The 12,678-nt window shown below is 43.4% G+C and overlaps 1 protein-coding gene across 5 annotated transcripts in view; it reads right to left on the bottom strand.

Annotated features, from left to right (window-relative positions):
* The window catches only part of FGF1 (fibroblast growth factor 1), a 100,630-nt gene that overhangs the window by 84,988 nt on the left and 2,964 nt on the right, over window positions 1-12,678 (bottom strand). For 3 of the 5 annotated variants that reach the window (XM_061151613.1, XM_061151609.1, XM_061151614.1), the window contains exon 2: window positions 5,269-5,513. The exons of 1 other annotated variant lie outside the window; for it this stretch is intronic. The gene's annotated coding sequence lies outside the window, so the exon portion shown is untranslated. The remainder of the gene's footprint in view (window positions 1-5,268; window positions 5,514-12,678) is intronic. One more of the 5 variants, XM_061151610.1, reaches the window with a different exon arrangement.

Below are 12,678 nucleotides of genomic sequence, written 5' to 3' on the forward strand. Positions count from 1 at the left end.
AAATAGGAAACAACAGGGATACATCATCTTCTGAAGAAATTATGTGGGAGTCTCGGGATAGGGGAGGACAAGATAGGAATATGAAGAGGAGAAAGACACTGAAGGGTGAGAAAAGAGGGTTGAACTGACAAATAGCTAAAACTACCCTCACACATTTGTGAGGGGCTCCATGGCTATGCTATGGAGATCTGTGGGGCCTGGGTTCCTATCCTAGATCTGCCACATACCAGCAGTGAGGTCTTTCCCCTCACTTGTGAAATGTGATGATAATAGTACCTAACTTATGGGATGGTTGTGAAGGGCTTAGCACTGTGCCCAGCACCTGATAACTTAGTAGCAGAGGGTGGGCTGTTACTGTTGTTCCTACAGTGTAGGTTTAGCCTAAGTACAACGGTGGTTCAGGAAGAAGGCCAAGTCAAAAAAGAGGCTAATCGCCACTGATTCAGGCCACACAACTCTGTTCTCATTAAAAGCAATGAAGATGGAACCAGAGCAACGGTGAGCCCTGGGCTTCTTCAGCTGTGACCTGTTGACCGAAGGCATCAGAACCAGCTGGGCCCTACCCAGGAAATGCACAGTCCTGGGCCGCTTGTGAACCCAGCTACGTTAGTACTTGTGTGGGTAGTTCCCAGAAACCTGATGTTTTAACATTTTAAAGTTGATTTTTGGCTGCTCTGGGTCTTTGTTGCTTTGCGTGGGCTTTCTCTAGTTTCCGGGAGTGAGGGCTACTCTTCCTTGTGGTGCACAGGCTTCTCACTGAGGTGTCTTCTCTTGTTGCGATCACAGGCTCTAGGTGCATGAGCTTCAGTAGTTGCAGTGCACAGACTCAGTAGTTGTGGCCCACGGGCTTAGCTGCTCCACAGCCTGTGGGATCTTCCTGGGGCAGGGATCGAACCCATGTTTCCTGTGTTGGCAGGCAAATTCTTATCTGCTGCCCCACCAGAGAAGTCCAACAGGTTTTTTTTTTTTTTTTTTTATTAATAGTTAACTTATTTTTTGAAATACAGTTGATTTATCATGTGTTAATTTCTTCTGTACAGCAGAGTGATTCAGTTATATATGTATATACATTTTTAAAATATTCTCTTCCATTATGGCTTATCACAGGGCATTGAATATAGTTCCCTGTTTTATATATATATATATATAGTAGGACCTTGTTGTTTATCCATTCTATATATTTATATATATAATATATAGTATATATAATATATATATAGTTCCCTGTTATATATAATATATATATATATAAAATATATATATAGTTCCCTGTTATATATATATATAGTAGGACCTTGTTGTTTATCCATTCTATATATAATAGTTGGCATTCGCTAATCCCAAACTCACATTCCATCCCTCCTCCCCCTTCCCTTTCAGTTCAGTTCAGTTGCTCAGTCGTGTCTGACTCTTTGTGACCCCATGGACTGCAGCACACCAGGCCTCCCTGTCCATCACCAACTCCCAGAGTTTACTCAAACTCATGCCCATCAAGTCAGTGATGCCATCCAACCATCTCATCCTCTGTCATCCCCTTCTCCTCCTGCCTTCAATCTTTCCCAGCATCAGGGTCTTTTCCAGTGAGTCAGCTCTTTGCATCAGGTGGCCAAAGTTTTGGAGTTTCAGCTTCAACATTAGTCCTTCCAATGAATATTCAGGACTAATTTCCTTTAGGATGGACTGGTTGGATCTCCTTGCAGTCCAAGGAACTCTCAAGAGTCTTCTCCAACACCTCTGTTCAAAAGGCATCAATTCTTGGGCGCTCAGCTTCCCTTTAGCAACCAAAAATCTGTTCTCTATGAATCTGGTGTTTTAAACAAACTCCCATGTGATTCTTACGCATATTAAAGTTTGAAAATGCCTGGGCCAGACCACGGGTTCTGGAGCAGCAAGGGTGAGTCTTGTCCATCAGTAATCCCCACATCTACACAGCTCTGGTACAAGATAGGCATACCTTCCCATCGCCAGCATTCCTTAGGTGAAATTAGAGACGTGGACTTGAGCAACTGTGCATAAAACAAATCTCTGTGTCATGTTTTAAACATTCAGTTTAGAGAGATTACATTACAAATCAAGCCTTTTGCATCACTATAAACTTCACTGTGCCCAGATGCTAAGTTCTTTATTGCTTATTCTTCCTCTCTCCATGGCTGGAGTCACCTAGTCTTGACCTTAGGCTTAGCTCAAGATGACCTCTGACCTTAGGCTGGAGGTTTGTCAAGAGCCCTGGCCCAGCACCCTTGCTGTGTCCTTGTCTCTGTTGTTAGGCACCATTTTCTCTCTTGGTATCATCCTCTTGCAGGAAAGCCTGTGGCCTACCTAGTCCCCCAGGGCCTGCGTTCATGTCTTGTTCCGAAACACCCAATCCCAAAGGTCATGAGTCCTCCAGGCTGAGATTCTGTCTCCAGTCCAGTCCAGGGTCTTTCCATCTCTTGACAGAGCTTCCAATTCCTGGCCTACTTTCTAGGGCCTTCAAGAATCATCTTTTCCTGAAGTCCATCTGTCACCAAACTCTACCTGCCTCTCAGAACACCTCCAATGATCCCGCAAAATGTAGATGACACAGCAGCTAGGAGCACAACCTAGGTGTAAGTTCGGCTCTGCCGCTTTTTAACTGTGTGACCACAGGCAAATGACCAAACCCACCAAGCTCAATTCCTGCAGCCATGAGAGCCCCACTTCACAGAGTTGTTACCAGAATCTGGCGAGGTTACATAACAGGCTCGAGAATGGTGCCTGGCTCATGTAAAGGCTCAAGAAATGCTGGCCACCAGCCCAGAAGCTCCTCTATTCTGAAAGCTCGGAAGTGTAAGTAAAACACCACACCAAGCAAAAGCATCTCCATGTTGCCCAGAAGGTGGCGCTGGTGGTCACACAGAGTGTCACTTTGGACCTTGGAACAAATGGACTTGTGAACAGCCTTTTCAGAACTCACCTTTCAATATAGTAGTAACAACAGATACTTCAATTTTGCTCACTATAAACCAGCCACTGAGCTAAGAGCATTTACTCATTTGAGCCTTTCAATTATAAGGCTAATACTTTATTGCCCCATTTTATAGATGAGAAGACTAAGGCACAAGGTCACAGGACTAGTAAATGTCAGACTGAATTTGAACCCTGGCTTCTTCCTACCTGCAGAGTCTATGTTCTTAACCACTGTTCTGCTGGCCTCTCTTAAGTGGTAACATTTAGGAATTAAGGTAATTACCCTCCCATCCTTCCCTCTTCTCCTGCTGTAGGCCAGATGCTTGTCCTTGTTCCTGTACCTCGGACTCCATTACCTCCCAGCTGAGTCAGACATCCTGCCAGCCAAGGTTCATTCGCTCTTACCTGCCCATCCAGTTAAGTCCCCACCTTTCTCTATGGTTGGATAGGCTGGATCCAGTCCCATGGGACACCTTGCCATAGTATTTGATGAACTTGATGAGTGATACTTTTCTTAAGGAAAAATAGTCATTGACCTATACTTTATATGTCATGTATAGTTGTTAGAGTTACCTAAAACAGGGTATGTCTGTAGCCCAAATGACTGCAGATTATTTTTCCAGTAGCTTAAATCAGGGAGTATTTCATTAGCCAAGCAGTGCCTATTTGATGATGTGGAAGGGGTGTGCCTTCCCCTCGGCATGGTCCCTGACTGCTGGAAGCTGGCATAGTGGGCCTGGCAGCTCCACGATCCTTAACCCCTTTATTCAGGATCCACAGAATGCACATCAGCAGAGTGAGCAACCACATCTCTGTCCTGGCGTTAGACATCCCTTCTCTGGGTGTAAATGGAGCGTATAGGTGTCTGTCCACTGTTAGCATGGAAATATCATCATCAGAGTTTGTGCTCCCTGCCTGTGAAATCAAGCCACTTAACTGGATACTTCCTCCTTGAATCCTTTTTGGAAGCTGGCAGGTCATATATGCATATGTGCACACCAGGTCTGGGAGGAAGTTTATAAGTAACTGTGTCTTCTCCCTTAATTTTTTGTGTGTTAACTTTGCTTTTGATATAATACTACATTTGCAAGTCCTGTTCTTTGTGCTAAAAAGGCAGCATCAATAGAAAACAGTTTCCCGGAGTCTACCCATTGCCCTTAGCAGCAGATCTGGCAAATTTGCCTTCAGATACATGATCTCAAAAGGGGAATTTCCTTGAGAGCCCTCAATGACCAACACAAAGAAAACAAAGGAAGTTTGTGACTGTGAATCACAGTCTCCACCAAAATCCACATTCATTCACCCAGACAGCTTCTTTGCTAGACACTACTTAGCCTAGCTGATTTCTCTCTAACCCTTTGCCACCGCTGGGCTGGGTCACTCTCAGTCAGAACCCGGATGCTTGTGTCCGCCCACTGGTGTTCGTGGAGCTAAATCATGAACAATTGTGTCCCTAGAGCAAATGAAAGGGAGAGTACTAGTCACCACAGCAGGAAGGTGGGGGTGGATTTAAACAACTGGAGAGAATCAGAGCGAGCTCTTGCACCTGACAGGTGAGATAGGTGTGTGCCCTCTTGAAAAATGTGTCCTTGATTTTTTTAGGTATGGATTTTTCGAATGTTCTATCTAGAAGCCTTGCATACTTTCAGCATGTAATAGTGACGTGGGTGTGGATAGCATCAGTGCCAGAGAATGTACCCAGTGGCTAGTCATTCCCGTTCTCTCTCTGCCGGTGCCTATCTGGAGGGGCACTGAGATGACGGTGTGATTTTCAGAGAAGATTAGAAGGATGGTAGGATGTAATCCAGGAGACCAGTGGGGCCATTGGAATCCCAGCCTCTCAAGCATACTCAGATAATTGCATATTTCAGCATAACATATCAGAATGTTGACTAAATCTAAGGTGCCCACCCAGTAGACAGGGTTTCTAAGACGGCTGAATTTCCAGGCTACTTAATCACTAAAGTATGAGTATGACAAGCAAAATAATGCTAGCCATGCTCAGTAGGGCCACAGAGTCCTGCCAAACCACAAAGGTTTTAGTGAATGAGAGCCTTCTGCCCCCTCCGGTCCTCATGGCCGGCAGTGGGGGATGAAGATACAGGAGGAAGCATGCTGCATGATTATTCTCACGGGCTCTGCACTCCAGGTGCTATTTTTTACATGTCTGTGATGTTAGCCAGCCTTTCTTTTTTTTCTCCAAGAAGCCTTATACTTGCACTCAGACACACACACACTGGGACACACAGACACACAGACTCTCTCTCTCTTCTCTCTCTACCTCAACACTGGATGTATAACCTGCTCTCTGCTCCCAAGAGTAGAAACCCTGATTCCTACCTGATCAGCTTGCAGGCTTTTCCTCTCCAGTCGAAGTGAAAGGGGATCCTCAGTCTCATCCGCCCTGCGTTGTCACTGTCACTGCGCTGCGACTGCTGCTCCAGCAGCCCCAAGCTGGCTCTCTGCACCTCCCAGTGCAGACTGCGGCTCTGTGTGGGGAGAGGGGACGGGCCGTGGCATGTACATCAGGTTGCTGGTCCGCCTCCAAACACCGTACTCCAGAGCCGGCTCCCAGTCCTGCAGGGCTGAGTGGGAAGCAGGGAGGCAGGCAGGGGGGTGAGCATGCAGCCTGTAGGTCTCTCTCCAGCCCCGTTTTGATCGGCAGAGGGGACCTGCCTTTAGACAGCTGCCTGCACTGACCCTGCCCACAGGGATGCACATGGAGTACCCTTAGCCTTGGGCAGCCAACAGCAGGCCCAGGGACACAGAGCTCGCGGCCAGTGGGGAAGGGAGGCAGAGACAGCAGACAGCGGCGGCAGCTCTTCTGGGTGTTATTTTAACGTGGTTTGTCTTGGGGCAAATGGCTGCACTGAATGGACTACTAGCCCGTCTGAGCAGATTCCTGTTTATTTTGAGGCCTCAGTTGGCAGGGAAACAGCAGGTCATGGCTCAGAGACACTCCTCTGCAATCAGAAGACTGCTGGATGAAAAGGAATCCTTTTCTGTTCTGACTTCTGGCATCTCTGCATAGGGTGTAGATGTCTGCCTGTCTGTCTGTCTGTCTGTTCCTGTTTTACAAAGCCACTCCAGGCAATGGCCATGCAGTTTAGAGCTGGGGAGGGGCTTCAGAGAGAATATTTCTGCCCTTTCTCACCAGTGGTCAAACCTGTCCCTGCTGAACTAAGCAAATTATCAGGTGGGGTTTCTTCAGTGGCCACGGGCATCATCTTTGTGCCCCTGGCCAGGATGGGGTAAGGAAGAGGGAAAGCTGCTTGTACGAATGACTTTTGGCTACAACATGAGGAATGAACCTGGACTGAAAGGCTATGGATCAGGAGGTATCTCTGAAGAGACCAAATGGAAACATGATTAATAGTTTCCTGTAACTGACAAAGAGTCCTGTTCCCGATGCAGGCATTTGAGCCTGGGAGGTGTCACTGAGAGAATGTGTGTATGTGCACACACGCATACAAGCCTGCCCACCTGGTGATTCAGATAGGAGGTACAGATTGACCTGTTGGAACTAGAAATAATTTGCTGGTTTCTCCCTCCTCTGGGAAGGTGGAGATGGAAAACTGTTCCCCCAAGTCATCAGGGAGCAGCCAGGGAGACTTCATGTGCCTCTGAAGGAAGGAGCTCAGAAAAGCTCAGTTCCTGTGACAAAGAGTTAGAAGCACAGACAAACATAACTCTGATAATGGTTGAAGCACAGCTCTGCTAAAAGGGACTTGAGAGGTACAGGAATAATTGATTTTTCTAAACTTTATTAACAGGGACCTCAATGAACTGTCAAGAGGTCCTTTTGACAAAATTTAAAATTTGCTTTTAAAAAAATAGTAATCTTCTTAAGCATCTGCACGATTCCAAAGGACCTTCCAGATCATAGATGAAGATATTTTAGATAGTCATCTTCTTAATATTGGAGAATTGCTTTACTGCTTCCAGGGTGCATGTGAGCTGTCTTTAGCCACATGGAATGATAGGTGGTAAGGCTAGGAAGCACCCTAAGTCTTCCTTGGCTGCTGTGATTATGGTGACAATCAAATGTGCCCAAGTGTGTGACAACACCTCGAACACCAGTAATGCAAGTGTAAGTCGTTATTTTAGTGTTGTTTCTTCATTACATCTAGTCGTCAAATGCTATTAAGGAGAAAAAACCAAAAAACCACACAGCTCCTAGGCAAATATAGGCAAATGCAATCCCTAGCTACTGATATAAACCAATTAATTTTCTACTATCAGGTGTTGTTTGGCAGTGCTCCTGTCCAAATACTGGGAAATCATGATTTCTCAGTTCCTTAAAGTACTTAACATAACTCTTCTCAATACTGAGTTTTTAATGTTTTAATTTAACATCTCTCAAGTTCCATATTTGTTTCAATTTCCATGTCAAGTATGTAGATTTATCTTTTTTAAAAATGTATTAAAGTATAGTTTATTTACAATATTGTGTTAATTTCTGCTGTAGAGCAAAATGATTCAGTTTTATATACATATATATATGCACACATACACATATATATATTCTTTTTCATATTCCTTTCATTATGATTTATCATAGGATATTGAATATAGCTACCTGTACCATACAATAGGACTTGTTGTTTATCCATTCTATATATAGTAGTTTATAGTTGCTACAATTCCAACCTCCCACTCCATCCCTCTTCCACCTCCCCTTCCCCATAACAACCACAAACCTGTTCTCTATGTCTGTGGGTCTGTTTCTGTTTCACAGACAGGTTCATTTGTACCATATTTTAGTATGGGTGCTGCCGAAGCAAGCACTCATTTGTACCATATTTTAGATTCCACATGTAAGTGTATATGGTATTTGTCTTTCTCCTGATTTATTCTAATTAGAATGATAATTTCTTGTTCCATCCATGTTGCTGCAAACGGCATTATTTCATTCTTTTTTATGGCTTCGTAGTATTCCATTGTGTATATATACCAAACCTAGATTTATCTTTTAAATAGTATATATTCAGATGCTTGGAATCATGAGATATGAAATGTTCATGCTTCCTGGCCCTTCTGTTATTTAGCATGGTAAAGGAAGGGAGGTTTCCTAGTTTAAAAGTCTGACCTCAGAATAGCCCCCTAGCTCTGAGCTCATGGAAATAATAGCTGTCAAAGCCTCTTGTTAAGCATTCACAAGCCACTAGATCCTATAGAGAGTATGTAACAGAAACCATAGCTTCCTTCAAAGCTCTTAGATCACTTTCAAAGCCATTAAAACCATTTAAGGTTGTGAAGTAATTAAAACTTCATATGTGCACTTACTAGCGCTACAGAGAATAGGTCTGAGAAAAGAAGAAAATGACAGATTTGGAGGACCAGCAAAAGTCCTAGTAGAAGTCTGGTAGGTTTGTCCACAGAGCTATGGCCTTGGCCAGAGTCAGCCATGTCTACAATGTTGTGGCTGGTGCTGGAGGTGAGATTTTTTCCTTCCCCGACCTGAGAGACTGACTTACTACCAAGTACTTCATCACTTGCTATTACAGAAAGTAGTTCTAAACCTCTTATAAGAGCTTTAGAAGGACAGGAAAAGTAAAATGTGGCATTTCTATATATTTTTTCTTATTCTGTGTTCAGCGCCTCTGAAAATCAGACATAAAACTATCACTTTTTAACTGCACCAACATGAAAGAGGAATCAGAGCATGATAGATTCAACAGGACTCCAAACGTCTGCAGGAAATAAATTTTCTTTCTCTCCTGGCATAACACATGAGCCCTGGCTTCTTGTCTTTGAGTCTTGAGGCTGATATTCAATATTTGCTTTAAAGTTTCCCCGTCATTCATCCTGTTTACATAAACAATGCAGTTATATGAAGTGCATACCAGACACTACATTTTCTTTCTAATCTCATTTGACCTTCTTTGGACTCAACAAATCCTAATCAGCTGACAGGAGAAATCAGATGCTGCCTGCCTCTCTCTCCCCCCAGCAAAGTTATTTCTTTCTGTTTATGCTCAATCATGCAATTAAATGAAGGGCATGCTGGCCTCCTGGTGAACCAGCTGCCAAGATGACGGAGGGAAGCAATTTGACAAACAGGGCACAGGGAAACACAGCAGACATTCACAGGAAATTGTATTAGTTGCCCAAGGAAACCCAACAGACACAAACATAACCAGAGCTACAGGACAGAAACGGGGTCCAGAGGTTCTCAAGTGAGAAGATGCCTTGCTCAAATCTCCCTGTAACCCAAGAGCAGGAACTTGTCCCAGTTTGTCAGCCTGACTCTCAGCGACTACAGGAGAGGATGCTTGGAGAGAGTCAGACCCATGAGAAGTAGGCTTTCTTTTTCTGATACTGGTATCCATTGCCTAGTCAATGTTTTCCTCGATCTCAGCTTTTCAATTTTATTTAAAATATTTTATCTTTAAATAAAAGGAATGCTTTGTGCATATATAAAAAATGTACAGTATACAGAGAGGAACAAAATGACCCTCACTAACCCCCTTCTTCCCAAAAATAATCACTATTCACTTTTTTTCTGGATCCTTTGAGGGGCAAAAATGTCTTTATACACCTAAATGTGTTTGTTTAAAAGCAATTTACTAGGCAGAGTGTCCTGCATTCTTTGTTTTTCACTTAATACTAGATCTTTGCATATAGGTCTAGTCTATCCAGGCACCAGTATTCCTTGCCTGGCTTGTTGCAGCACCTCCTTGCTGACTTCCCTGCTTCTGCCCTGACCCCCTACAGTTCATTCCAGAGGCATCCTGCTAAAAGGTTATTGGAATTGTGTTTCTATTTGAACAGAACTGCCCAGTGCCTTTCTCTGGCACAACAAAAGCTAAGCTTGCTGTTGTCGTTTGTGTCTTCAGGTCCATCCCTGATGCATTTCTCACTGTGCTCTGGCCTCCCCGCTCCTCATACAAGCCAAGTGTGGTCCTACCTCAGGGCCTTTGCACTTCCTGTTCCCTCCACCTGAAATGCGTGGATTTCTCTTCTGCCCCTCGATTCTTTACATGGCTGGCTCTTCCTTATCATTCTGGTCTTACTTCAGACCCTCCTCCCTGACCACCTGTTCTAAATTAGCCTCTCATAGATTTTTCTTTTTCTTCATAGATCTTATTACTATCTGAGAATTATCATGTTCAGTTATTTGTTGACTTATATGTGTGTCCTCCTGACACACACACTAAAATGTAATGTCCATGAGAAGAGCCAGGGATTTTGCCTTTTCACCCTTATATTTCCAGTACCTTGAGCAAGGGTTCTCACATTTGAATGTGCATCACAATCACAGATACCTGGACTTCAACTCCAGAATTTCTCATTCAGAAGGTCTGGAGTGGGCCTGGGAATTTGCTTATCTAACTAACAAGTTCCAGGTGATTCTGAGGCTGCTGGTCCATGGGCCAGACTTTGAGAACCACCAGTCTGCACAGTGCCTGGTACACGGTGGGTGTTGTTTATACATTTATTACATGAATACACAAGTCTGCACAGAAAAATCTACTTTCTTTGGAATGGCAGTTTTATTTTCAGTTTATCATTTATTTATATTTATTGGACTATAAACCTCCAATTCTCTGTGACAGGAGGGCTCCAAGTTCTGTCAGCTAAAATGATGTATTAGCTCCATTCATTTGTCAGCAGATGATTAGAAACCTAAAGTGTTACAGGCCCAGGGGAACCAGTGAGAGGCATTCATCGTTCTTTGCCTTAGTAACACCTCAAAGCCAAAGGTGGCGGGATTCTCTCTTGACATGTGAAGAGTACTTTCCCTGTGGGTAAGTACTCAGGCCTCCCCTGTATTTGTTTAACAACTATCCTGTTGACTTGGCTTAGGCCTTCGTCCATTGGAATATATACAACACACACACACATGCACACACACACATTTCCATATTGAATTTCAGGAAGTTACAAGTTGCCTCAAGTCTGTTTTAATCTAAAATTTAAAAACTCCTTATCTAATCATTGGCTATGTACTTGGCAAAACAAAGACAACCTGGATCCTCAATTTGTTAAATTCCTGATGAATAAAAGTTTATTAAATGTAACCAGACAAACCTTAGAGGACAACATTAGAGAAAAGCATTAGAGGAAATCAGTAGGTAATAAGGTTTTCCATCTTAGGTTGGAGAATGCTTTTTGAAGCATATTTTGAAACCCAGAAACAAAAATAGAGTAGTTAGATTGATTCCATAAAACTTAAAATGATCTTTACAAGAAAGAGGAGAATAAGATCCTTCTAGTCTAAATTCCGGGGAGAAATCTGTGCATCCTATGTTTTCCATATATATTTTTTCCACTTGAATTGTCTGGAGGATCTATAGCCAAGCTCAGTGGGAGGAGACATAAGCTTATCAGAGCAGACAGGGTAAGACTACATCCTTCAACAAAGCCATTTTGTCACTTCGTTAATTATTTCATTAGCCATGGTTTGGGTTTTTTTTTTTTTTTTAGAGAGATTTTATTGAGATATTGTTCACGTATCATGCAGTTCATCCATTTAAAGTGTGCAGTTAAGTGGTTTTAGCATGTTCCCAAAGTGGTGCAACCATCTCCACTGTCTAATTTAGAACACTTTTGTCATCCCCCAAAGAAACCCTCATACCCATTAGCAGTCATTCGTCATCCCCTCCCTGCCTCCCGCTGGGCCTACACAACCACCAGTCTACATTCTGTCTCTATAGATTTTCCTGTTCTGGCCGTTTCATAGAAATGGGATCATATAGTATGGGTTTCTTTTCCTTAAAAAGAATAACGTCTTCAAGGCTTATCCTTATTGTAGCTTGATTCATATTTATCAGAATGTCCTTCCTTTTTATTGCTGAGTATTTCATGTGTATGGATATGTCCCATTTTATTCGTTCATCAATTAAAGGATATTTGGCTTGTTTCCTCTGTTTAGATATCATGAGTAATGGTGCTATGAATGTGTGGGGTCCAGATTTTCATGTGAACATATGTTTTTATTTCTCTTGAGTCTAGCAATGGTTTTTCTCTTAAAGATTTACCCAAAACATTTTACTTAACTTACATAATTCTTTTGGTTTTAGTTTTGTTCTATCATGGTCACTTGGGGAAGTAAGAAGGCTTGTATCCTAAGGACTTCAGAACTTCTCTGCCCTGAGTTTGGGCCCTCCTTGCTTCTGTGTAATTGGGGATGTGACTTCATCTCACTGTGCCTCACTTGTGAGAAAGCCAGCTCTCTGATCCTCTCAGGGATACTGTGAGGATTAATGACATATACCCAGTAGGATCTGCTCTTGAGAAGATACTATCCCACAGGAGTAGGTTCCTGTGCATCAGGGAAACAAGATACCCTCAGGCCAGGCAGGGGCTCCCAGCACCATAGGTGACGGCCTCAGCCAAGAGGCCAGTGGGTGAATGCAGAGGCACAGATGGTATAAAAAAATACTGTTTACTTGAGATTTGGGTTTCCTCTGCGATCTGAATTTGGTTGCATTCTAAATCCTTCAGACCACCCTCTGCAGGAGGCCCTGGCCTGGTCACCCTGTTCAGAGGGCAGGAGAAAGGTCAGGGCCATGCTCAGTGATGGGCATCCTGGTGAGCAAACAAATTCTAAAGCCCACCCTCCAGCTAATGTTTTCCCAAAGACCACTCTAATCAAGGTCCTCATTTAATCAAAAAGCACATTGCTTTCTGTGGAGTCCCAGAAGTACCTCCTTGTGTAAAATTCCTGTACACTTGACTTTCTTGTTGGCTCTAGGGTTGGGGTATGAACCCTCACCCCTGGATACAGTCTAATAAAGACCCCCA

The sequence above is a fragment of the Dama dama genome, chromosome 9 (genome assembly GCF_033118175.1).
Source record: "Dama dama isolate Ldn47 chromosome 9, ASM3311817v1, whole genome shotgun sequence".
Taxonomy (NCBI): domain Eukaryota; kingdom Metazoa; phylum Chordata; class Mammalia; order Artiodactyla; family Cervidae; genus Dama; species Dama dama.